General features: G+C 43.4%; 1 protein-coding gene across 4 annotated transcripts in view; it reads left to right on the top strand.

Annotated features, from left to right (window-relative positions):
* Window positions 1–25888, top strand: part of PRDM16 (PR/SET domain 16) — a 448370-nt gene that overhangs the window by 143687 nt on the left and 278795 nt on the right. The gene's annotated exons all lie outside the window — the stretch shown is intronic.

Genomic DNA, 25888 nt, shown 5'->3' with positions numbered 1-25888 from the left:
GGGATATCAAATCCAAACTCTTCTTCTTCTTCTAGTTATTTTTATTGAAAACTGTGATTCTTAGGAAGCCAAATTTTGTACCGGGTGCTGCTTCCTGTAGTCCCTTGGAAGTGAAGCAGGGACACAACCCTGTCTTGTGAGAGAGCAGCCTTTGCCAGTCCTTCGCCAAGGTTGCAGAGGTTCTGCATTGCAAAGGGACGAAGCCATAGGAATCCGCCCAACCTACTTTTTGTTATCACCTTTGTAGCAATCTCACAGCAGGTGCATCACTTCCGTTTGCTGCTTTCTTCCTGGTTTCACTTTTTTTTATCTAAAAAAGCAAAACCAAATAAACGAACGAAATAAATTCCTTTGCCTCCATAATTGGGGGGGGGGGAGATAGAGAGAGAGGCAGGGAAAATCCCTTTCTTTCCTAGGCTTTTGCACACTCCCCTCTTACGGCTTGCGTCCCAGAGCTGCGCTCGGGTCAGCAGCCAGCTAACGCTTTTGTCAGCGTGATTAATAGTGCTGTGGATTGTCGTTAATTCACTAGCTAATGACTGCAACTCCGTCTGCTCTCAGAGTAATCGGGTGATGTATGGACGGAGCGCGCACCTCATGGCAGAGGTGAAAAATCATTTCGACAAGTCAAATATTGTCACAGGGAACAAATGGCTCTCCCTGTTAATAAAAATTAATGAATTTTTTTCCCTCCCCCCCCCCACCTTTAAACGCCAGCCTGCTAAATGAAGCCGTCGAACGGCCTGAGCGGATGGGGGGGACAAGCTCTATGGAATTAAGCACTTTATTTGATGGTTAAAACTATAAACATCTTTATTACTGTTGCAATAGAACGTGGCATGTGCAAGGGAATTTGGTTTGAGCTATTTTCTCAAATGTGCCGGTGTTCTTTAAATGGGGGAAAGGGAAGCAGGGGGGAATCTAGAAAGCTGAAAAGGTTTGAAATATGAGAGAGGGAGAGGTGTGGGTCTGGGGGAAGGGGAAATCGGAGGGAGAGAGAGCAATATCAGGCTGTTGCTTTCAAATGCCTCGCATCTCGCAGGTGCCATTGCACCCAACTTTGATGCAGTCCCTGCCCCAGCTCTGTAAATAACCAGAGAGCAGATCATTAGCTGGCTGAACTGATCCCATTCAAAGAAGATCTTGAAGATTTGGATCATTCAAATTGACTTGATAACATGCAGTTTAAGGGAATGGCAATGGTGCAGATTTAAAGCCAGGAACTGTTGTGGCTTCGCTGAAATAGTCCTGGGAATTATAGTTTTAATTCGGGCACAGGCGTCTTGCTGCAGACCACTGTCCCCGTTGTAGAGCAGCCATTTCTAAAACTTCCACAATTTGAGGCCTGGCTATTAAATCAACCTGAAACATGTTTAGATTTGTAGCGCAGACATATCCCAGGTTGCTTTCCCCACCACAAACAGCTTCTCTGTGTGTTGTACGCGCAGAGGTGTGGATAGTTATTGAGGTGGCAAGAGTTATGGAAGTGAGAAATGCAAACATTGTAAAATGATATATTTTTAAGTAGCTTTCTTTGGGGAGGAGTGTGGGAGTTTTGAGCGTTGCCGACCCCCTTATCTGGTTCTCTTGGGCCACCAGAAGTTAATCCAGTGTTGGCCACTATACAATGATCCGTAGGTCTTCAACAAAAGTTAAAAACTAGAAATACCTGTAGTCTGGTCTAAGGATGAGTGGCAGAGGCATGAAAACACACTTTCCAACCAATATAATAACAGAAGCACAACTATCCTAGAACCTCACACTCTTTTGTGATGCTTTTCTCTTTCCAAAATTGTGTACAAAAGGGGAAAGTTCAGACAGCAATGAGTGTGTGTGTGCATGTGTGCGATTGTAAATCACTCCAAGGCACTATTGTGTGTAAAGCTACCAACCAAACAAAAAAATAATGCAAAATGCATCATTTTAGGCAAAATTGCTTGCAAAGCTGTACATTTTAAGTGGAATTATGTTCCCAAATGTGTATGCTAGAAGAAATGTGCATTTGAATATTTAAGTCAACTTTATTTATTTATTTAAAATGCAAATTGATGCAAGAAAGTGGGTGAAGTGAGCTGGAGATTGTAAATATGAGTGAGGAACTGATCTTGGCATATCTGTCTAGCCCTAGTCTGGCCTTTTGCCTGATCCAGCAGGATTCATCTTATTTTTTCATGTATGGCTTGTACGAAATCTCCCACTTTGTTTTTGTAAATATTGTCACCTCTCCAAACACTTGTGGGCATTTGAAACAGTTGTTGCGCCTCATTGTGGTGAATTGCACGGAACCAGATTAATTGTAAATCGTTACCCGCTCAGAACCATGGTACCCGCTCCCCTGAACAACCTTCCACCAGCATCTTATTCATGGGTAAAATCCCACAAGATCTGCCTGGGAATATCACAGCTTTCTCTCACTTTGACAGGATTAAACAAAGGGGGTGGGTCCTGTCTAAATAAGCCCCTCCCCTCAACCTCACAAGAAGCTTAATCACACCTGGGAGGCAGGAAAGGAATAGACTTGCACTAGATCATAGCAAAGGGACACATCTAAATAAGTAACTGCTCTATTACTTCCTACGCCAGAGCCGAAAATCCTTCTTTTCAAAGATTACTTATATATTTCCCCCATTTTATTAGGAAGCATCTTCTTTACACAGCTAACTAAAATAGTCCTTGCTCTCTCTTGTGGCCCCATTCCCTTCTTGAAGCATAGCTGCTGCTGCTGCTGCTGCTGCTTCTTTCTTCTTCTTCTTCTTTCTTCTTCTTCTTCTTCTTCTTCTTCTTCTTCTTCTTCTTCTTCTTCTTCTTCCATTCATGGAGCTCTGCAGTTCATTTGCCAGTCCTGGTTCTGCTTCTAAATATTAGGTTGTATCCAATGCTATGGGTGACTTAGGGCCATGAATTTAAACGGTCTACTCTGAATAAAACTGAGTTGGAGACGACTGACTGAAATGTACTAGGTGCTCCTTGTTGGGTATGTGTCAGATGAGGTGACAAGGAGCTTGGACAAGTGACCCCACTAAGAGCTGATATTTGCTTTCTCAGTGGCTTCACTTACCTCGCGCGTTCCTGCCTTTTCTTCAACATTTCATATTCCACTTCCTCTTTCCATCTCAGTATTTTTACAATGGATTTTTTTTTTTTTTGGGGGGGGGGACAGACTTTAGTATCCATCAGACATGCCTCCCTGGGCAGCTTTGAAAAGAAGACTCTGTAGATTGTGTCCAGTTCTAGGGTACTCAGTGAGTGGAAAACCATTGGAATGAATGAAGCTGACTAACTTAGGTCCATTAATTTCAATAGGTCTGTTCTGAGTACGGTCTAGCTGGATACAACTCTACACACCCTTTCCATGATAGGATCAACAAGGCAGACATTGCAGCCCGTCTGCTATTCTTTAGTCCAGGGTGCGGTGGGTGTCTACCAATTGCAGGGTCCCATAAAGATATCTATTTTTCCACCTATTCCAGTTCTTCACATCCTCCATACTAGAGATCTGCAGCAACTTTGCCAGGTTATATTTGCAGCGGTTTGTGTTGGCTCCTTGGAGCGGCATTCGCCCTCTTGTGAATGCTAGTCAGTTTCACAGCCATACCTTCACTTTCTAGTTTTCATGGGGTTCATTGCCTTCATCCCATCTTTACCAAGGAACTTGTCCAATTTGTTTTACTATTTATTAATTAAAGCAGTTATAACCTGCACTTCCATTTAAAGAAAAAGTATGACACGGTGGCATGCAATGTGCAGGGTTATAATGAAACATCGGCAAATACTGGTTGGTTCAAAAGAGAAAATTCATATTGCGAAGGCCTAAGTTTCCTACTAAGTTTCTCAAAGACATCTTAAAGAAGGGGAAGATGGTTTCTGCCAAACCTCTATTGTGATTTCTGCAGGACAGAGTCTGCTCAGTCCCTACTGAAGGCAACATGGACCTTCAAGGGCATGAGGAACTACCAGAAGTACCGAGGGTCTTGGCAATCAAGGTGGATGTTCTTTGCAGTACATTGAGCTCAAATTGTTTAGGGCTTTGTGAATTAACACAAGTACCTTGAAAATGGCCCAGTGGCAAATCAGCAAGAGGCATGGCAATCTCAGACCCTCCAAGTGTCCATATTTTTCAGGGACAGTCTCGGATTTACAGAAGCCATCCCAGTTTCTGATTTGATCCCAGAATGTCCCACTTTCCCTTAGGACGTCCCTATTTTCATCAGAGAAATGTTGAAGGGTATGGAGTTATGCGACCCCCCCAAGCCAAGGAGATAAGTAACTATACAACCTTTAGAAGACATCTGAAGGCAGCCTTATTTAGGGAAGTTCTTTTAAAAAATGTTTAATGTTTTAATATATGTTGAATGTCGCCTAGAGTGGCTGGGGCAACCCAGTCAGATGGGTGGGGTATAAATAATAAAAGTATTATTATTATTATTATTAGTAGTAGTAGTAGTAGTAGTATTAATTTTCATCAGATAAATGTTGGAGGGTACGCCCAGGTATTAGGCAGTTTCCTATGAGTTGTGTCCAGCTATGTCCTACTCATAAGAGACTCACTGAAATGAATGAACCTAAGTTAGTCATCCCCATTAATTTCAGTGGGTCTACTCTGAGCAGGACTAGCATGGTTTTCTATTTTTGTGTGCTCACTTATTCCATTTGGATCAGGGGAGGGGAGGGTAGTCCGTTGTTGAAGAGCTAAAGGTGAAATCAAATCTCAAGTTCCTACTGTCAGCTTAGGTGGTGCTCAGCCATGAGTTGAGGAAAGAAGTTGGTTAAGATTTAGGGTGGTAGTGGTGGTGGTGGGAGTGTGTGTGTGTGTGTGTGTGTGTGTGTGTGTCAGGAAGGGTATGGGGGGGTGGAACACAGAGATTTCAGCCATTCCATGGAATACCTTTCCTAGCCCCAGGGCGACTGGAAGTAGTATATTAACCAAGCAACAGAGGGAAAGAGGGAAAAGGCCAAATCACATTTCTTTGAAACAAAGAGCCTCTTTTCTCCCCCCCCCCACCCTCCCCCTACCCCAAGAAACATGCTCTGATCAAAATTACGGCGTCTTTGCTAGCCATTTCATCCCACCCAGCCCGAGGCAATATTAAAGCAATGAGGAAATAGGGGGATGCAGTAGGCCCTGAAGAGTCCCTGGAGCCTTTTGCATATAAATAATCCTTTTTAGAATAATGCACTAGTTTTAAACAGAGCCAGGTTCTCCGGGTACCTCCTAACAGTGGATGGCGATGGTATCGTTATCGCTATTATTATTGCTAGCATTAGGCATGTTATTTATCATTTTTATTTATTTGAATATTTATGATCCACACTGTTGTACCAAGGTGGCTTACAAGATAACTTACAATTAAATAAATCAATTAATATATTTAAAACTTTTTTCTTTTACAAAATCAACAAAACAGCAAGGGGAAAATGTAGGGGGAAATGAGCAATATGTACCAGTTGTTTACAAGCAAGAACAAAAACAGTATTGTGTCTAAAAAGTAGATTTTACGAGACATCTAAAAGAAGGCAGGGGTGGTTCCTGCCTAATGTCTACAGGCAGGGAGTTCCATAGATCACGACCCATTACACTAAAGGTTTGCTGCCTAGTGAAGGTCAACCAAACATTGGATGAATGTCCTAACCTTGGCCACATACACCAGATGTGTCCCATCAGAAGATGTAGGTCATGGACTTAAAACTACTCTGCATTCCAGTTAAGATTGTGTGAAACCCACCTGAGAACCTTTGCTAGACTTGTCAAATTTTGTGGTGGTGGGAGAGCTTAGATTTTCTCAAAAGTCATTCACACATGCTGTCTAGGAAAGGACCTCCAAACTTAGTTCAAGTGTCATTTTCAGTGCAGAATTTAAAATCCTCCCATGGCTCCCCCATCCACCCACCCAATGAGCTTCAAATTGATATTGAATTTTCCATACTCAACTCTCAGATTCAATGCCTGGCTTCTCCTCCAGCGCTACTGCCAGCCAGTGGCAACTATACTGGCAGTGGCAGCTTCCTATGTCTCTATGTGTACTTTAGGCAGACTTGGTGACAAAAGCCAGTCTTTGGTTCTAAAGGCAAGAGCATAGGGAGCCCTCTTCGAAAGACAACATCCATAGAGAAAACGTTTGGTGGCATTATCACTGAAATATACTCGGAGTCGAGAGTGGATTTCATGCTCTTTATTCAGCTCATAGTGGTGAGGAGGAATGGAAGTTCCACCAGAATGTCTGCTTTATATACATTATTTACACAATGGGCCACACATGATTGGCTAATTCCGGGATTCAGATTGCGGATTCACTTCCACCTGGAGCTGGATTGGGTGGCTCCTGTGGACGAATCGGACTGCTGCATTCTGGATCCTATTGTTCTAGGACCAATCAGACTGCTGCATTCTGAATCCTATTGTTCTAGGACCAATCAGACTGCTGCCTTTTGGATCCTATTCAACTCAGTATATAACAATCACATTTTCACTGTCCACTCTGCCAGCCTTCCTCAACCTGGTCCTTTCTAAATGTTGCCAGACTCCATTTCCTACCACCCCACACTTCTGTTGGTCACCCTAGCTGGTCCAATGACATATTGGGGTGGGCAGCAGGTTGGAAACGGCTGAACTATAAAACAAAACTTGGTGGGGGTGTTTCTAGGGTTTTCTGCACACGAAATATTGATGAGGATCTGGAAAAGAACTCTTAGAAACAGGTGGGTGCTTTGATTTTCTTGGCCTCCACACTTCCCTTCCCCCAGGAAAGCTAATAAAAACTAAATTGATTCGAAATAGGAGGGAAGAGAATGTGCCCATGTCAGTTTACCATGTGTACCCACTGGTCACCTTGCAATCGCAGTTTCATGTGGCCCTGAGCCTGGTTTTTAGGCACAGCCTTCTCCGTTCAGAATAGGCTCCCAACCCTCAGTGGAGCATTTTGGGGGGAGTTGAGGGAGGCTGCTGTAGGGACTGGGAAGTCAGTTTCCTGGAGCTCTCTATGGCCTCATCCAGTCTCAACATTGAAAGCGGTATCATACCACTTTGAAAGCGGTGTCATACCACTTTAAACAGACATGGCTTCTCCCAAAGGATTCTGGGAATTGCAGTTTGTTAGGGAACCCCTATCCACAGAGCTACCATTCTGAGCGGTGTAACAGGCAACTCCACTTTCCAGGGAATTATAGCTGGAAAGGGGCCTCCTAACAACTTTCAGCACCCTTAAACGGACTACAGTTCCCAAGATACTCAGTTCCTTGGGGGAAACCGTGTCTGCTTAAAGTGGTATGATACTGGTTTAGATGCACCGTGCAGATGGGGACTTAGGTGTGCTTATCTCTAGATGCAGTCTACTGAATCAGGACAGAACTGGAGCCCATTGACTTGCCAGGGTATGACAAGATGTCAGCTCATGCAGAGAGCCAGAAGGATGGATGGGGGAGATGGGCTGGTCCTTCATTTATAGCTCTGTCCAGACTCCATCTGTGTATATAGAGCTCCTGCTAAACAGAGCAGTCTTCTTAATTGATCCACTTCACTGGAAGGGGCATTTCCAACATTTTGTTGTTGTTTAGTCATTTAGTCGTGTCCAACTCTTCGTGACCCCATGGACCAGAGCACGCCAGGCACTTCTGTCTTCCACTGCCTCCCGCAGTTTGGTCAAACTCATGCTGGTAGCTTCAAGAACACTATCCAACTACCTCATCCTCTGCTGTCCCCTTCTCCTTGTGCCCTCCATCTTTCCCAACATCAGGGTCTTTTCCAGGGAGTCTTGTCTTCTCATGAGGTGGCCAAAGTATTGGAGTCTCAGCTTCAGGATCTGTCCTTCCAGTGAGCACTCAGGGCTGATTTCCTTAAGAATAGATACGCTTGATCTACTTGCAGTCCATGGGACTCTCAAGAGTCTCCTCCAGCACCATAATTCAAAAGCATCAATTCTTTGGTGATCAGCCTTCTTTATGGTCCAGCTCTCACTTCCATACATCACTACTGGGAAAACCATAGCTTTAACTATACGGACATTTGTTGGCAAGGTGATGTCCCTGCTTTTTAAGATGCTTTTTAAGATTTCCAACATACCTCCCCCCATTTGCAAGTGCCCAGCTGCCCCTTGTATTGATACAGATAAATCAAGGCTTGTGCATGGAAAAGGGAGTTTAGCATGGGCCCTGGAGTCTCTTCACCTATGAGAAATCAGCAGCAGCAGCAGTATTTACTGTATTAGTCATTCAACTATGGAAGAAAATAGTTTCAGTGCAACTTAGCAACACAATAAAACCATTTTAAAAGTTTAAAAAGACATGCATAGCTCAGTTGGTTGGAGCGTGATGCTGACAGTGCCAAGGTTGCAGGTTCAATCCCCATAAGGGACAGCTGCATATTCCTGCATTGCAGAGGGTTAGACTAGCCGATCCTCAGGGTCCCTTCCAACTCTATGACTCTATGAGATGAAATGCCCAAATTCTGATTCAGCAATACAGTGAAAAGGAGAAGCCCTGCCCCTCCCCATTAAAAGATGAGCGCCACAGCCTATGTTGACTAAACCACCAGAATAAAATAAAGTCTCAGTCTGGCACCTAAACACAGTGGTGGCACCAGGCATGTTTCCCCTGGGAAGAGCAGATCATGCACATGGGGGCACCACTGGCAAAGCCCGCTCTCATCCAGCTACCCTGCGCACTTTAATTTTGGCCAAATTAAGACTGAATTAAGGGTCCAATCTCATTCCCAATGCACCCAGGACTAAGCGTTATTTTACGCGTACCGGCTTCCTTCTGAGTCAACCCGTGTACATTGTGTCAACTGATAAGGCTGCAATCCTGAGTCCATTTACCTAAACCCCATTGGATGCAGTGGGACTTACTTCCCAGTAGACATGGATAGGCTTGTTCTGTAAAATAATAGAGCTTGAAAATTCACCCGGATAGTTTCAGACATAATTTGGTTTTGTTTTTTTGTTAAGTCATGATCTGATCCTGACATCTGGGTTTCCCCTGTTTTTCTCAGTGGTGAACATCTGAAGGGCAGACATGGAACATAGAAGCCTTCTTTACACCAGGTCAGACTTTTTGTCCAACTAGCCCGCCATTCTCTATTCTGACTTGGGGCGGCTGCTCAGCATCTTGAGGCAGAGAGAATTCCTTTCCCATGTCCTGCCACCTGCCACCGGTGGAGCTTGGTTCATTAGGGCAAATTGAGCCCTGCCCTGCCAATCTCAGCCTGTCCTAACCTGTGTTGCCTTCTTCCTTACAACCAGTCAAGGAATGGCACTGCCTTCCATCTTCCTCCCGCTTAGCCCCATTCTTGCCTCTTGTAGAACTCCACAGGGAATCACTTGGCTCTGCCTGCCATTGGCTATAGCGCCACCTACTGTTGACCTCCCTCCTTTCCATCCCACCAGTCCTAATGGACAAGGCAAGCAAAGATCAAAGTGGGTGTCTCTCCCACCGAGCTCTGATCCCTCCCCACATGGCACACGTCACACAGTTAAAAATATCGCACAAGTTAGAAATTCAGCGGCTTTGCAGAATTTCTGAATCCCCCCCCAAAATATATATATATATATATATATCTTGGTTTGGGGATTAGGTCACAAAGATCTTTTAAAAGAAAACCACCACTGCAACTCGGCTCTTGGCGATTCATTTTAGAGCAATCAACTTGCTACAGTCAATAAATGTCTTGCTTTTCTTCTTCTTCTTCTAAAACTCCCAAATCCAGCAGTATCTCTAATTGAAAATGCTTTGTGGTAAGAGGTTTTATTTTGGGGTGGGGAGCGGTGGCAGAGTAGGTAGGAGATGAATTAGGAGAATATAAATGAGAATTTTTTGCAAATAACCGTGAGCTTTGAGAAATGCTTCCCTTGCGAACGTATTTTGGTGTCAAAGCTCTGCGATAATTTGGGCCCAGAAACTCCCACTGAAGCTAATGTCAGGGACGAAGCGAGTTAGCCGTGGGTGAAAGTATCAAACTCTCTCTCTCTCTCTCTCTCTCTCTCTCTCTCTCTCTCTCTCTGTGTGTGTGTGTGTGTGAGAGAGAGAGAGAGAGAGAAGAAATGGCCTCAAATTTCTTTTACACAGCCCTCTAGGACATGGTGTGTGTGTGTGTGTGTGGAATTGTAAAGTTGGAACAAGCAGGGGTGGGTGGTTGATCTGGGAAGGGGAAAAAAATCTGTCCCACATTGTTAGGTTAAAATGCATCCCTTCCCTCTTGTAAAAGAGTTCTGCTTTTGACATCCACCTCACGGCTCAGCCCTCTGTCCAGCATTTATCCTCCCAGCTCCCCTTTTATCCTGCACTGCCTCTGGCTGCTGGGGTCCGTTTTGATATCTCCGCTAACTCCCCTTCTCTCACCTAGTGCCAGGGGGTATGTTTGTGCAGGGCCCTCTAGGAGATATAAGTTGCTATCGATTATTTTTAATATTTAGCATGTTTGTGAACATGCCTTAGCCCCCTCTCCAGCCCACCCTATTAATCTACTATGTTAATAGCGCCAAGACTCCTGCTCTGGACCCCGGGGAATCGCAAGTGAGGAGAATGACAATGAGGCAATGACAACAGAGGCGATGCCTGCGCTTGGCAGGGATGCGAATTCCCAATGCAGGCTCTCTTTGGGGAGAGTTTCAAATTCTTTATTCTTCTTTCTTTTTTCCTGGAGTTTTGAGGGCCAGGATTCAAAGGCATACTTTACACTATCTGCCATTTTCCTTTCTTTCTTCTTCCTTTCTTTGGAAGGCCAAAGGGGAGGCAAATCTAATTTGCTCAGCATCTTTCATCTAATATTTCGAAAGCCTTCACATTCCATCCCTTTGGGAATATTTTCCAAATTTTAGCTAGGTTGCATCTTTTCTCTCCCTCCCCCTTTCCCAGCTCCATCCTCCCCTCCCCCGCCCTGTTTCTTTCTCTTTTCTTTCCCGTTTCTATTATTTTCGTACATTTCCACCTGAAAGAACTTCTCGCTGAACTGGAAACTTTGTCCATGCTTTTATCAAAGCTGACATGGCAGCGTTTCCAAAGAAAATAGCACGATTTCTCTGTGTCTTTTCTCCCTCTTCTTCTTCATATGTGTATGCTCACCCACCCCCAGTGCGTTTTCTGAAACTTTTTTTGTACTTCCTCCAAATTGCTAATGAACATTTCTATGAGAAAGCTCCAGAATTTATTACGTAGCATCCCTTTTCATCATGGTGTAAGGGTTGAATGAGGGTGAGTTCCCACTTCAGACATCTCTCTCTGCTTATCTGTCTTCAGCCACTGTTCAGAAGTCAGTCTTTTTGACAGTCCACTAGTGGCCCTTTGCTAGCAAGGCTATGTGAATTGTATGTTTGTGTATTGTTTGTGGGATGGTGAAATCGGACAATCTTTTAGTGTCTCATATCTCTAATCTTAAGTTCTCTACATTTCCACATCAGTTTGTTGTTGTTGTTGTTTTTATTATGAAAATTCATCAGCATTTTAGTGTGAATCCCTCCTGATAGCTACATTTTCGCAAAGCAATCTCCCCTAACATAATGCATTTTTGGTATGTTACTTTCAAGAACACATGCCTTGTTATGCAAGCTATACCCTGATATATGCATTTTTTTGTACACAACATTTGGTTGGACAATTGCATAGCAGAATTCAGAAAAGTGCGAATTTTGAAGGATCGTTGTGTTTTAGTTCAAGTATTGTGTTGGAAAGCATGAATTAGGTAGGTTCCTCTTTAAATGAGAAGCCAATCAACTTTCTTCCCCATTGTGGGCATCTATATCTGCCAATATATGTGCCTGTGTCCCTGTAGCAATTTTAACAAATACAGTAACATAGTTTTATATTTTCCTTCCTCAAAAAGAAGCAGGAGAAGGCATTCAGTCTTTAAAAGAAGGTGATATTCCGGGAGAGGGGGGTGGAATTTCCCCTACATTTATTTCAGACCTGCAATCTAGACCTGAGCTGCAATTTCCCAGGAAAAGAATTTTCTGGGGAACATCTCTAGACTTTCTCTGAACTAGCAACATTTTTTTCTTTCCATATGATCTGAGCTGAAATTTCTCAGAAGGGAGTTTTCTGACAGTTTTGTTTTGACACATATAATCCATGACGCTGCTTGAATTTATATAGGTATTATAATTCAATTTTCATTTTTGAAAAATCTGGTGAGGAGAAATTATAATATGCACTGCATCCGACTGTTCAACCTCCTTGCATGCAGTATTTGAACAGAAGAAGAGCCATGGGGCTGGATCAGGCCAAAGGCACATCAAATTCAGCATTCTCAAAGTAGCCACCCAGATGCCTCTGCTGAGAACAGGGATGGATTAATCTGCCAATTTTGGTTCCTCTCCGTTTCTCATTTTCCCAATCATTTATTTTTTTATTTCAGGCATTTATATACTGCTTAACACCCAAATTCTCTAAGCAGTGTTATATTCAAATCTATACGTTTCCACATCAAATTGCAATATTTTTTAAAAAGGAATCCTCCTGAAAATTCACCAGCATTTTAGTACACAACATACAAATTTGCTTTTGCAAAGGAATTTTCTCTAATGCAATGCATATTTTCGACATGTCGTTTTCATTAATATATGCATTTACATGCACACTAGGATATTCATCACACACACCCCTTGAAGTCCAGATTTCGATGGATAGCTGTGTTTTTGGTTTACACCGTTATTTCAGGAAGCACGAATTAAGTAGGTTTGCCTTTAAATGTGACAGGAAATGAAGTTTTCTCCCATCCCTGGTTAGGAAGCCCATGAGTAGGACTTGGGTGCAACAGCAGCTGATCTTCAGAGGCATCTTGAGCATTACGGTGTCCAGGCGGGAAACTGGACAGGACTCCTGTGCCTGTAATAATTGTGCCAAAGACGATGGATTACCCACTGCTTAGGACACTTCTCATGTAACTCCATGCACATGGTGATCTAGAAGAAAGTTCTCCTGAGTCTGAATGCATTTACTCCCATTTAAGTATGCAGAGAACGGTGGCCTTGCAGTGCAGTCCTCTGCATGTCTGCTTGGAAGTCAGTCCCATTGAACACAGGGAGGTTTACTTCCAGGAAAGTAGTAGTAATAGTAATAATAATAATAATAATAATAATAATAATAATAATAATATTTATTATTTGTACCCCGCCCACTCTGTGTGGCTTCCAACAAAGATTAAAAATACATTAAAATGTCGCACCTTAAAAACTTCCCTGCGGTCCAAGAATAAAAATGCAAATTGATCTTTTAATAATCTCAGAGCCCTCAAAAAAATTGCTCTGTACTCAAAGCATCCAGATTGGCTATATTTTAAAAAGCAACCCATCCATCTATCCAACAGAAGTCATGCATCCTAATTTATGTTGTTGCTGTTGCTGCTGTTTACTAATCAACTTGCAGTGCTCCTTAATTTCCCGCAGTAATAGTCACACACACCCTTTCCCTTCTTCTTGAGTTGTAAAGCAAATAGCTTGCAATTCCCTTCAGCTGAAATCCCAGCGGACTTCACCTGGAGGACTCCACCTGTCCGTGTTTACTCAGAATCAAAGCAAAAAATAAATAACAGAATGCTGTGTTGTGCCAATCCTAACCATGCTTCCACCGAACTAAATTCCACTGCATTCAGTGGGACACACATGCATGCCTGTGTGCATACGGTTGCAACATATTTGTCCTGTTAATACTTTTGCCAAACTGCATTCAGATCCAAGGTTTTATCGGAGCCTGTTATCATGATTAAATGATCTAAATTAAGGGCACTTCTAGACAACCTATTTATTGAGCATTCATCCTGATCTGTTTGCAGGGCGATTAGACGACATTGGCTCTTTGATTAGCATTAATTCTGTTTGTTTTCCACACTCTCCCACCACTTTTCTTATTACAAAAAAAAAAAAAGCCTCATCTCTTGGGGGAGTGGGTTTGCTGCACGGCACTATAATTGCACAAACTGAATTTGGCGGTGAGTGATTGAATCCTATCTGAAAATAGCAACAATCTGGAGTCACCCTAAATGTCCTCTGTTATTTTCCAGAATCAGGTGGGTGGGGAAAGAGAGTTATGCTGAATTTCCAATCCTATCGGGTTTTGACACATCTTGCATGTCTACGACCTGAATATCGAGAGAAGGTTAAGCAAGTGCAAAGGACAGCAGCCTCTGGTTAATGATTCTAATAAGACTTCTGTGGGGAAATATATTTTATGCCTGGCTGAACTCAACTTTCACAAGAAATATAATACTGGCATTTAGAAGAGAAGTATTTGGACACTTTCCCTGCTGCTTTTACTAGGGGAAAATGTGCATTTAAAAACACTTTGAAATATTGTTACAGGCTTTAGTCTCCATTCCACCAGCAGAAATCCTTTTAATAAAATAAAATACCTTAATTTAATCTTTAGAAAGCGAAGGCACGTGGAGCCTCCCCTCCCCTTGCTTCTCGAAGTCTCTCCCTCCCCCCGTCTCATTTTAATCCATATGACCCACTTTTACATAACGTTGTGGAGAAATTTTATACTGTAAATGGATTTCAGAGTAAAAAAACTTTTCTTCTGCACTTATTTTCCTTGTGGTCTTGTGTGTTCAAAACCCTTTCTCAAGATAATTCTATTCTAAGCCAGGGGATGGTGGAATCTGAACAAAGTTTAGGAGTTTGTATTTTATTTTTATTTTATTTCTAAAATAATGTTTTTCAATTAAGTTTCTGATGCCATTCTGGTTTGAATTCACTTTCAATTCACTTGCCTTCCTTTGGATTTTATCTTCCTTCCACTATGGATTTCAATGGAGACCCTTCCTGCTTACTTCGGCATGTAGCTCTGTCTGTTTCCATCCAATTGACATGAAATTGGTAGGCATTCTGTTACTTCAGCAGTGCATCAAACCAGCCAGATTCCCACATGCACTCCAGCTCTCGCCATTGACCAACTCTCCACCACTGCTTTTGTTTTGCTGTTACACTCGGGTGCCTCTTGAGAGCAGTGGAAGTGAGACTGTTCAGTCAAATGGGGCACTTGCCCCACCAGCCTTAGTCTGCCCTGAGCCAGACCCCACCAGCCTGCCTTCCTATTTGTCATTAGGGTCCTAGAGCTGGCCTGGGCTGGCAGCTTTCTCCTCTTTAGCCTCAGTGTTGCCCTTGTGGATCACAGCATGGAGGAGAATGGGGACAAAACTACAAGGAGTGGGCTCTATCTGTCATTGGCTCTGGCGCCACCTACTGTTGGCCTCCCTGCCTTCCTATCAGTCCCAATGGGCACCACTCACAATTCCATGTTGGTTTCTAATAGTCATCTGGTTGGTCAATGTAAAAACAGGATGTTGGACTAGGTGGCAATTGATCTCATCCAGCAGGGTTCTTCTCCATCCTACAGAGCAGGACTGAGGAACCTGCAACCCCCTGGGTGCTTTTGGATTCCCATCTCCTATAACCACCACTGCCAGCATGGTCAATGGTCAGAGACTATGTGAGTTGCTGTGGAGCAACATCTGGAGGACCACAGGTCCTCCACCCCTTGTGCAGGAGATGAAACTAACAATGGCTATAAGCCAGGCTTCCTCAACCTTCAGCCGTCCAGATGTTTTGAGACTACAACTCCCATCATCCCTGACCACTGGTCCTGCTAGCTAAGGATCATGGGAGTTGTAGGCCAAAAACATCTGGAGGGCCATGTCTATGTTCTCCCTCCACTGATTAGGCAACATGCCTCTGAATACTTGTTCCTGGGAGGATACTAGTGCACTTGGGTCCTGCTTCTGGGCTTACCAATGGTGTCTGGTTCACCATTGTGAAAACTGGATGCTGGACTAGATGGACCTTTGACCTGATCCAAAGGTCCCCAGATTTGTCATTGGATTGGTCCTCTGTTTCTTTTCTTTTCTTTTCTTTTCTTTTCTTTTCTTTTCTTTTCTTTTCTTTTCTTTTCTTTTCTTTCTTTTTTGCTAATGAATGCTGCTAGCATTTTTGTTCTTCTTCAGGGTCCCAGTCCCTTTTCTCAGGATATCTGAAGTTAAGTCTCCAAGTGTGCAAATGGGTACACACCATCCCTAGCAGACATCCATGTAAATGCAGACACATTAACGCTATGTGATCACACAGTGCACACAGAGGAAGGTCTGTGGCTCAGTGGTCAAGTGGCTCAGTGGTCAAGTGTGTGTGTGTCACATTTTCACAATAACCTTCAAATCAAATACATTGTTTCATAACTTGACTTCCCACCCTCACCTGCACAGTGTTCTTATTCCAACATATATAGTTTTTTTTAACATATCATTTTCAACAGTAATTAAACATACTTTTACATCTTATTCAAATTTTTGACTTCTGTCAATCCTGTCCAACATTTTCTACTGCGTTGTATGTTTACCTATTGCAAAAAAATAATTGCAATAATTTTATCCTTTTTCTTCCACTGCTTTTATCTCAAAACCTGCCCACAATTTCATTTGGCTGCAATTATAATAATAATAACAATAATAACATCACGAAAAGCCTCCATTCTTCCATAAAATATATCCGTCATTCTGATCTCATAACTTCGCTGTCAGTTTTGCCATTTCTGCATAGTCCATTGCTTTCAGAAGCCACTCTTTTTTCATTGGCACCTTCTCTTCTTTCCATGTCTGTGCATTTAATGTTATACTTGCTGTTGTCACATACAGCCAAGCATCCTCATTTAAGCCCCAGAACAACCCTACAAGGTAGGTGAGGCTCAGAGGCTGTGACTAGCCCAAGGTCACCCCATGGCATTCAAAAACAAGATACCCAAAGCTGTAAAAAAATAATCAGATAAATGATTCAGAGTCTGTGGAATCACACAGTTGTGTTTAATTCTGGCATAATGAGCATGGATTGCAGAATAAAGAATTCTCATTGCAGAATTTTGGCTTCCTTTGTTCAGATTTTCTTACTTAAGCAGCATGCTCACAGCACTGCCTACAGCTGCATGTAATTCCTTCTAGAGAGAAGGGGAAAGCTGTCTCAGTTTGGATGTTAATGCGATGCAACCTAATTTTCACTTTCTGAAGCTGTTTTTGAACTGAAACACAGCTATCCCTGGAAAGTCACATTTCTCTAGGCTTCGCAGCACAGTTTTCAGATCAAGCGATGTGTTCAAGAAGAAAATGCATGTGTATTAGTGGAAAGGGTGTGTAAACATGCCAACGTACATTCACGAAAATGCATACAAAAATGAATTATAGTAAGGAGAATTGCTTGTGGGGGGGGGGAAGTGTGCGTATTACGGAAAATACGAGCTAAAATGCTGGCAAATTCTCACAAGGACTTTGAACAACAATTAGATGCAGGAATGTGGAGAGCTGAACTTAATATTGGAAAAACGAGAAAGTGAAAAATAAGCCATGCCGAAATTGACAGATTTGAGCAAGTCTCTGCTCTTCCCTTAAGTCTATTCCCCAAATATGTTCTCTTTATGGTTCTGTGCGGCACTGAACCAGATTTCCCTCCCCGCCTGGAAGCATTTTGGAGTGATTGCTTAGACAGAAGCAGCGGCCTGCTGCAACCCTCTGCCCCACTTGGAAACCAAGAACAGGACACAATTCACTATTTTCCCCACTGTTTTGCAAAAGGTGTGAAATGTTCCGTGCTTTTTTCTTTCTTTTTTTTCTGGTGTGCTCAGCCCTCATCCAAAATGATTTGTGTCCAAGCGAGGGAGAAGTCTATGACCCCTGACTTTGGGTTTGTTCCATTAAGTTACAAAGGAAAGAATTTACATCCCTGAAAGCCATAAAAAATATCCAGTGCTTCTCCTAGATCAGCGGTCCACCTCAATATTACTAAGGGTCTTGCTGGACCACTTACTGACTTTTGTAACAATTGTAATTTGCTTTGCTAAACACTGTCGTTTTTCTTTCTGCTGTGGTTTTCCTTTCTCTGCACTGACCTCTGTTACAGGATAAATGCCACGTTCAGAATTGTAAGGGTTAGACATAAAAGAAGAAGAAGCTTTTTGAGATTTCTCAATCATGTGCAACTTCTCAGCTGCCTTCAGAAGCAGCATTATTATTAATATTTGCATGGATAGATAGATGAGAAAGAAAGAGAGAGAGAGAGAGAGAGAGAGAGAGAGAGAGAGAGAGAGAGACACCATATTTTTCACTCTATAAGATGCACCAGACCATAAGATGCACCTAGTTTTTGGAGGAGGAAAACAAGGGGGGGGGGGGAATCTGAATCTCAGAAGCCAGAACAGCAAGAGGGACTGCTGCGCCGCGAAAGCAGTGACTCCTCTTGCTGTTCTGGCTTCTGGGATAGCTGCGCAGCCTGCATTCGCTCCATAAGATGCACACACATTTCCCCTTACTTTTTAGGAGGGAAAAAGTGAGTCTTATAGAGCAAAAAATATGGTAGATAGATAGATAGATGATAGAAGATAGGTGATAGATAGATATCAGTGTCAATGCTGTCAACATTTCCCTTTTCTTGTGAGGAATTTTAAGGGAATTTCCCTTAAAAAAAGGGAAACGTTGACAGCTATGATCAATGTTGATGTTGTTATCATAAATGTTGCTAGCAGCTGTCCATTTGGGCTGTAAACTTTCAGTTCAAATATATGGAGCGGGGAGCATGATGGGTAAAAGATGGCAACCCTTCAGCAATGTTGAGTTGAATTGTCTTTGGGGTGGGTGCAGATGAGTGAAACTCACTGCTACGCCTCCCAGTCTTACCTGCCTCTATCATGTACTGTTTCTTTTCAGTTGTTCACTTCCTTAGTCCAAAATGTCACACTTTGCCTTTCATAAACAAGAACCAGCAATCCTTCTCTCTGCCTTTACAGGCTGTTTGTTGTTGTTTTTTAAGATATTTATTAAAGTTTCCAATTTAATACAAAAAGAAAAACAACAAAAAACAAATAATGCACAAAAAATAACAAAAATACAAAAATACACAATTAAAACAAAACAAAACAAATATAATTCCCGTTACTTATTTCCATTACCTTATATCCCGGACCTCCTCTCACCTCCCCCCTTTGTATTCCAGTTCAAATTCTTAATTCAGCAAATCCTTATTGTAACTTAATGTAACTTATTTTAGCTTATTACTCAACCTTTGCATTACAGCTGGTAACCACTTAATTTCTGTCCAACATCATTCTAACCAGGCTGTTTGTACTCCCCACACCTTCTCTCTATCTCCCCACCTCCCTCCGTACGATTCCTAAGCCAACAACCTCCCCCACCCCCACCCCCCGGGAATCCTCTTCCTGCCTGTCAGGGTTGTGCAGCCCACAGAGTCAGTTGCTACTTTATGCCCAAGTAAAAATGACCCGTTTTCCTTTTCCTCCCCCCCCGCCCCCTTTCTTTTCCTCTTTTTCTTTCTTTCTTTCTTGTGAACATCCAGTTCTCCAGCTGTCTGCCAAATCTGAGCCTTGGAGGACTGCCATGTGTCAGGCAAAACGCATAATGCGACGGAATTTCACAAAACTGCTACAGGCCAGATCCTAAGCTGTCGGTGGCATGACCCCAAAATGCAATCATCCACAGTCATCATACTTAGCCCTTAGTGCAAAGCATCATCATTATTTAATTTATATGCCACTTAACATGCCGAAAACGGCTTCTCGGTCTTTTATGAGTATAAAAATCAATGATTAAATATCCACACGTAATTAAAATACATTGTGCCAAAGCATGGCATCGGGCTCCTACAGACTGCTGCTGCTGCTGCATTCTGCAACATGTCACTGTTGCAAGCAATAGGGCATTTGTGGTGGATTTATACTGGACCGTCCACCTATCAATCCACTCTACAAGTTGTTCTGTGATGCTTCTCCAGTGTCCCTGCGTTATTGCCTTCTGGAGCAGCACTCTTGCACCATAAGTGGGATAAAAAGCAAACAAACACCAGAACGTTTGAAGAATGAAAAGTTGCAGAATTTCAACAGGAAGTTGTAGGACATGCACTGATAGGAAACAAAGCGGTATGTCCACCGCAAGACTTTTCTTGACACCATTAGTATTGAAAGTGGAATTGCACCAAACCATTGTGAGCAAAACACATTGTGGATACAAAATGAAAATGATGTTTGGAGGGCCCTTCATTTAAGTGACCCACTCCTGAGTGGGGACCTCCCTGAGAATAAGAGTCCAGTTTCCGCTACTCATAGTGGCCAATGACTACCACTCACTTCTCATTGTTACCGATACTGACTCTCTCTCTTGGCCGAATTTGCAATGCTATCCAGAGGTCGAGAGCAAAGGAAAGATGGAGGGCAGGCCTTCCATTAAGCAGAGTGAAATGATGGATGCTGGCATGAAGTGAGGGCAATGGTTCCCCTCTGCTGGAGGACAAATCTGTGAGTACCAAGCAGCCATCTAGTTGCACCTCTCAGATACCTTGGTGGTTTAAGAGCATCTGAAAATCCCTGTTGGATCAGGCCAGCATCCTGTCCTCACAGTGACCAACTATATGCTTTTGGGAAGCCCATGAGCAGGACCTGAGTGGAACAGCAACTCTCCCTACCTGCAATTCCAAGCAACCGGGATACTGCCTCCAACAGCAGAGGTAGACCGTAGGCATCATTATAACCATTGATAGCCTTATTCTCAGTGACTTTGCCTAATTTTCTTTTGAAGCCATCCAAGTTGGTGACCATCGCAACATTCGGTTGGAGGGAAATCCATATGTGAAGAAGTGCTTCCTTTTGTCTGCTCTTTGTCTCTTGCTATTCAGGTTCGTTGTATAGCCCCATTGGGTCCTAGTATTCTCCCTATCCAATATCTCTACACCATGCATCATTTTACACACCTCAACGAGAAGAGGCTTCAGGTGTGATGGAGGATGCCATCCTGTCACCAATGTTTGGACCAGACTAGTCCTGCACATGCCATAGGAGTAGTGGTGCCCTCTCCTCAGGCCGCAAAGTGTCTTGGGCTCACCTTGGAGGCAACAGAGAGGAGAAGGAAGAGCAGGACCAAAAGGCTTTGGAGGCTGGCAGTGGAGAAAGCCCATAGCTCAGTGGTAGAGAACCTGATTTGCATGCAGAAGGTCCCAAATTCAAGGTAGGGCTGGGACTATTCATGGCATAAAACCCAGGAGCATCTAGGCAGTAGTGAGCTAGATAGACCAGTGGTCTACTTGGTATAAGGTAAAAGGTAAAGGGACCCCTGACCATTAGGTCCAGTCATGGCCAACTCTGGGGTTGCAGCGCTCATCTCGCTTTATTGGCCGAGGGAGCTGGCGTACAGCTTCCGAGTCATGTGGCCAGCATGATTAAGCAGCTTCTGGCAAACCAGAGCAGAGCACGGAAATGCCATTTACCTTCCCGCCGGAGCTGTACCTATTTATCTACTTGCACTTTGACATGCTTTCGAACTGCTAGGTTGGCAGGAGCAGGGACTGAGCAACGGGAGCTCACCTCGTCGTGGGGATTCGAACCGCCAACCTTCTGATCGACAAGTCCTAAGCTCTGTGGTTTAACCCACAGCGCCACCCGCGTCCCTTGGTATAAGGTAGATACCTCTATTTCCCTGACAGGGTGTGGATGTCAGCAGACGGCTAATGATGCCAACCCCTGATTCCAACTCTGAAAGCAGATTACACTTGGGACAGGAGTTGACACCACGTGAAATGTTAAGGTCAGAGAAGCAGGTGGAGCTGTTGGCTTTTGTCATCGCTGTAGAGGTTTGGTTTTGAGAAGTGATATTTCTCAGGCAGGTTGCCGCACAACCCTCTAGGCACCCTTAAGTACAGAGGGAACAGCGACAAAAAGAACCCTCGATACTGCTCAGGAGCCGGGCAGCTTGTCATGTCAAGTTCCCCTTCGATGGTCTCACTCTGCTCTTAAACTCAGCCTTCCCTCCTCAGCCTGGTTGGAATCCCTGTTTCATAAGTGCAAAGGGGGCTAATCATAGAGTGGAAAATAATTTGACTTGCTAATACCCAGAGGAGAAACATTTACTGCAACCACAAGTATTTTCAGGATTATGGTGTATAATGCTTCTGAAAGGCTTGTTTCTGGGGGCATGTTTGCGTAAGCAAGATTGCCCTCTCTCCCCCCCCTCCCTCTCACTCTCTTTCTCTTTTTCTCTCTCGCTGAAGGAAATGTTCATAAGCGATAGATGCATTCGCCCCGGAATGCACGCAACAAAAAAATCCTCCTTCCTATCCCTTTAGTGATCCAAAGCAATGATTTTCAGAATAAGCGTTTATGAGGCCTCAAAAGAAAAGGAGGGGAATATTTCTCAGAGGCCAGAGGCCCCGTTTTGAGAATATAAAAGGGATGAAAGATTCATTCCTTAAAAGTCGAGCCCTGCTGTTATAACTGCTCTGCTCCTATTCGGCAGCACAAAAAATGCCTTTCCACGCTGAAGTGAAAACTGCAATTTCGGTCGGGTGCTATTTCCCTCCCTCCCCTTCCCCGATTACATCAGAGGTCAGCCATTAATATTCTCGCTAGGAGTCCCGCACATTGCTCCAGAGTCCACAATGAGGCAGTTGTTGGATTGTTATTCTGGGGAGGGGGGTGCGGGGAGCGAGGAGGGAAATATGGCACAAAGAAAGCAGGGAGCCTGCAGCTGATGGCTGGGCTGGGGAAAGGTAAATTTGTTCTCCCCCCCCCCACCCTCCCCCCCCAAAAAAAGTGAGAAAGGGGAGGGAAACAACCCAGCCGATTGCCACATATGAAAGGGTTTTATTTATTTATTTAAAAACTTAACATATACCGTTGGTCCGGGTCTTGTAGCCCTACCTGTACCTTTCTACATTGCCAGGCTCATAGAGCAACATGCTATCTCAAAGCCATAGCTCAGTGGTAGAGCATCCACTTTTTGCATACGAGGTTCAATCCCTGGTAACATCTCCGCCTAGGACAGCTCTCAGAATGGTTTGAAAGCCAATCCGTCTTCCCAGGGAATTCTAGGAGTTGTAGTCCTGTGAAGGAGAACAGGAGTCTCCTGATGTCTCTCAGCACCCTTAACAAGCTACAGTTCCCAGGGTTCTTCTACCACCATTCAAAGTGGCACCAGAGTGCTTTAAAGGTATTGTGTGGTTTGGAGCCACTGTCTTGAGTAGCAGAAATGGCCTGTCTGTGTCAACAGGGGTAGAGGTAGGCGATGGAGTTCTAGCACTTTGTATCCAATGTTAGTCCTATAACAGACACAGGTCCATTAATTTCAGTGGGTTTGCTCTGTGTAAAACTTAGTTGCAGACAACCCAGCATCTTCGAGAATCCGACAGAACGCAGAAATCTAGCTAGAGACATTTAGCGGTTTCCACTGTATTGTTATTTTAAACTTTTCTTCAGAAGCTCATCGAACAGGTTGCTCCCATCCCCCCCTTCTATGCATTTTAGCAAAACAAACAAACAAGCAAGCGAAAGAGCAGAAAGGGGATGTAACGGGTGACTGCGGAATTACAGCCTTCCTTTGCAACCCAGTTTTAAGTGTCGCAGTTTGCAGCCTGCTAAAATAATCACACTAATTTCCTAATTGCTCTTGGGGTTGGGCGGAGGGAAAACGGCTTCGCAAGATTAAGGGTATTTAGCCTGTGTGTGTGTGTGTGTGTTTAAAAGTAACAACAGAGGACACAGTGCACGGTTCATTCCTGTATGGTGCTGAGCGTCTTCCATCTGTGCTACAGCTCCCTTGCAACCAAGGGTGCCATGCTCCCTCTTGACCGGATGCATTGTTGGTTCCTTGATGTGGTCACTTACTCTGACTAATTCAGCTAATTGCTCTCCCTTGCAATTTTACGTTTGTTCTGCATATGTCCTATTTGAATGTTTTCTGGGGGTGTTTTCTCTCTCTCCCTCTGCTCCCAAACAACATAGAACTTTAGTGCATGAGGGAAACAGCTGCGGCTCTTTGCTGCTTTTGTGAGCGGAAGGCACAAATCAGTGGAAGAAGAAATAAAAGACACCCCTACCCACTTGTAGGCTCATAATTACTCTTCTGAATGCTCCTAAATTAAATAAGTGTTTTAGCCACATGACTTTTAAAGGTTTGGGTCTTTTTGTTTTCTCTGCAGAGAATAGATCTGAAATAGTTCCTGAAGGGCTCTGTTTGTAAGCGGATTATGAATCTATTTTTCTGCAGCCATTAAACCGAGAAGCACATTTCCACCACCCTGCCGTAACCCAGGATTCAATCACAGGCAAACCTTCTTCCTGATGTGAAGGGTTTTGTTTTTTTTAATCGAGTAATATGTACACTGCAGCGGAGAGACGAATTTAACTTCAGTCGTATATCTAGCTAGCTAGCTCCCGGTTTCTTTTTGACAAATTCCTATCCGTCAGCTTATTAACCCAACCTGCTGTATTGAATGAAATTAGATTCATGGTCAAAAAGCCAATTTTCATTGAACTCAGTACCTTTCCATGACAGTTCTGCAGCCCAGGTCCTTTACCAAACCTTTGACTTACCTACTCAGTTTCTACGTTAGCAGTCGAGCCGCCACATTCAGGACTAGTTGCAACTTCTGGGTTAACCTCAAGGGCAGTCCCACATAGAGCGCATTGCAGCAATGCTTGCAAAAATGCATATACCAGGGTAAAGTGTGCACATAAAAACATATGTTGGTGAAGATAACATACCAGAATGCATTATATTAGTGCAAATTGCTTTGTGAACTGTGTATATTTGGCAAAATTGCTACCTACCTACCTACCTACCTATCTGTGTTTTCACACTAAAATTCTGATGAATTTTCACAAGGACTTTTCATTAAAAAAAACACACACACTGATGTGGAGATGTGGAGAAATGAGCTTATAATTAGAACAATAAGTAACTGAGATAAACTAAAACGGAAACGTTCACCTATCCCTACATCTGAGTACAGTTGTGCATATGCTGGTGATGCTGTTGTGTTCAAGGAGAAACTGTTCTCTATGGCTTGCCGAGCAGGGCATAAAAGCGAGAGGCATGGTTTCAAGGGCAGGTTGGCTGCTCACCTCCTTTTGAGTAACTCACTGAACCAGATCCAGACATGGATTTTGAATGGCGTCTGTGGCCAAGCCTGAACTGCGGGTGGCATGGTTATACTACAGGAACATGGTAGGACTATAACATTGTTGGGGGAGATGGAGAGAGAGGGGGGGAGGCATATTGTTTTTGAACAACTTTCCTCAATAAAGGAATATGTACGGTACTTTTCCCAGTAAGTTTGCAAAGATGAGCTGCTTGTGACTCAGGAATTGCCATTGCTTGCAAAAAATAAACATGGCCTTACATAGTTCACTCAGATGCACACATCTTGGCCTGCGAAGCTGATATATGCATGGCTTTTGCTTTGCTAAAATACATAGAAATATTAGAGGGAAATAGTAAATGTAGCACACTGTCCCCATGTGTTCCTTGCTCAAATTCATCCCTAGCCTTACCCTTATTCCCAGACCCTTGGTCTACACTGACTGGCAGAGGCTCTCCAGGGGTTCAGGAAGGGGACATTCCCATCCTTACTTGGAGATGATGGGACCTTCCACATGCAAAACTTGGTCCTTTCCATCTCTTTAAACAATGTCAGTGGTTGATAGAGTCAACAGAATCTTCAACTAGCATTTTTTAAATCATTATTTAGTGAATTTATATACTGCCCTATACCCACAGGTCTCAGGGCAGTTCACAGGATAAAATATAAAAGCACAAAAAACATAACACAAGAGTTGCCATTTTTCAAAAAATAAAAAACCAGGACACCCCAAAATTTGTTGAGCTTTTTGTGTAGGAAGATGCCCAAGTTGTTGTGCTTTTCTTTTTAACAAAAATGCCAAAAATACACAATTTTTCCATTGACTTGCCTAAGATCCAGGGCAAAGCACCACCTTTTAGAAATCCCCCCTCCCCAATGTCAATTCCGCCTTTGAAATCTTGGTCATGTCCGGGGAAATACAGACATATGGTGGCTCTAAGATAACAATAACACACACACCCCAACACATTTTAAAAGGGCATAAGAAGCAGTATTCTCTGCTGGGCAGCAGC

The sequence above is a fragment of the Podarcis cretensis genome (genome assembly GCF_951804945.1).
Source record: "Podarcis cretensis genome assembly, chromosome: 8".
Lineage (NCBI taxonomy): Eukaryota > Metazoa > Chordata > Lepidosauria > Squamata > Lacertidae > Podarcis > Podarcis cretensis.
This window is presented reverse-complemented; position numbering and strand designations above follow the sequence as displayed.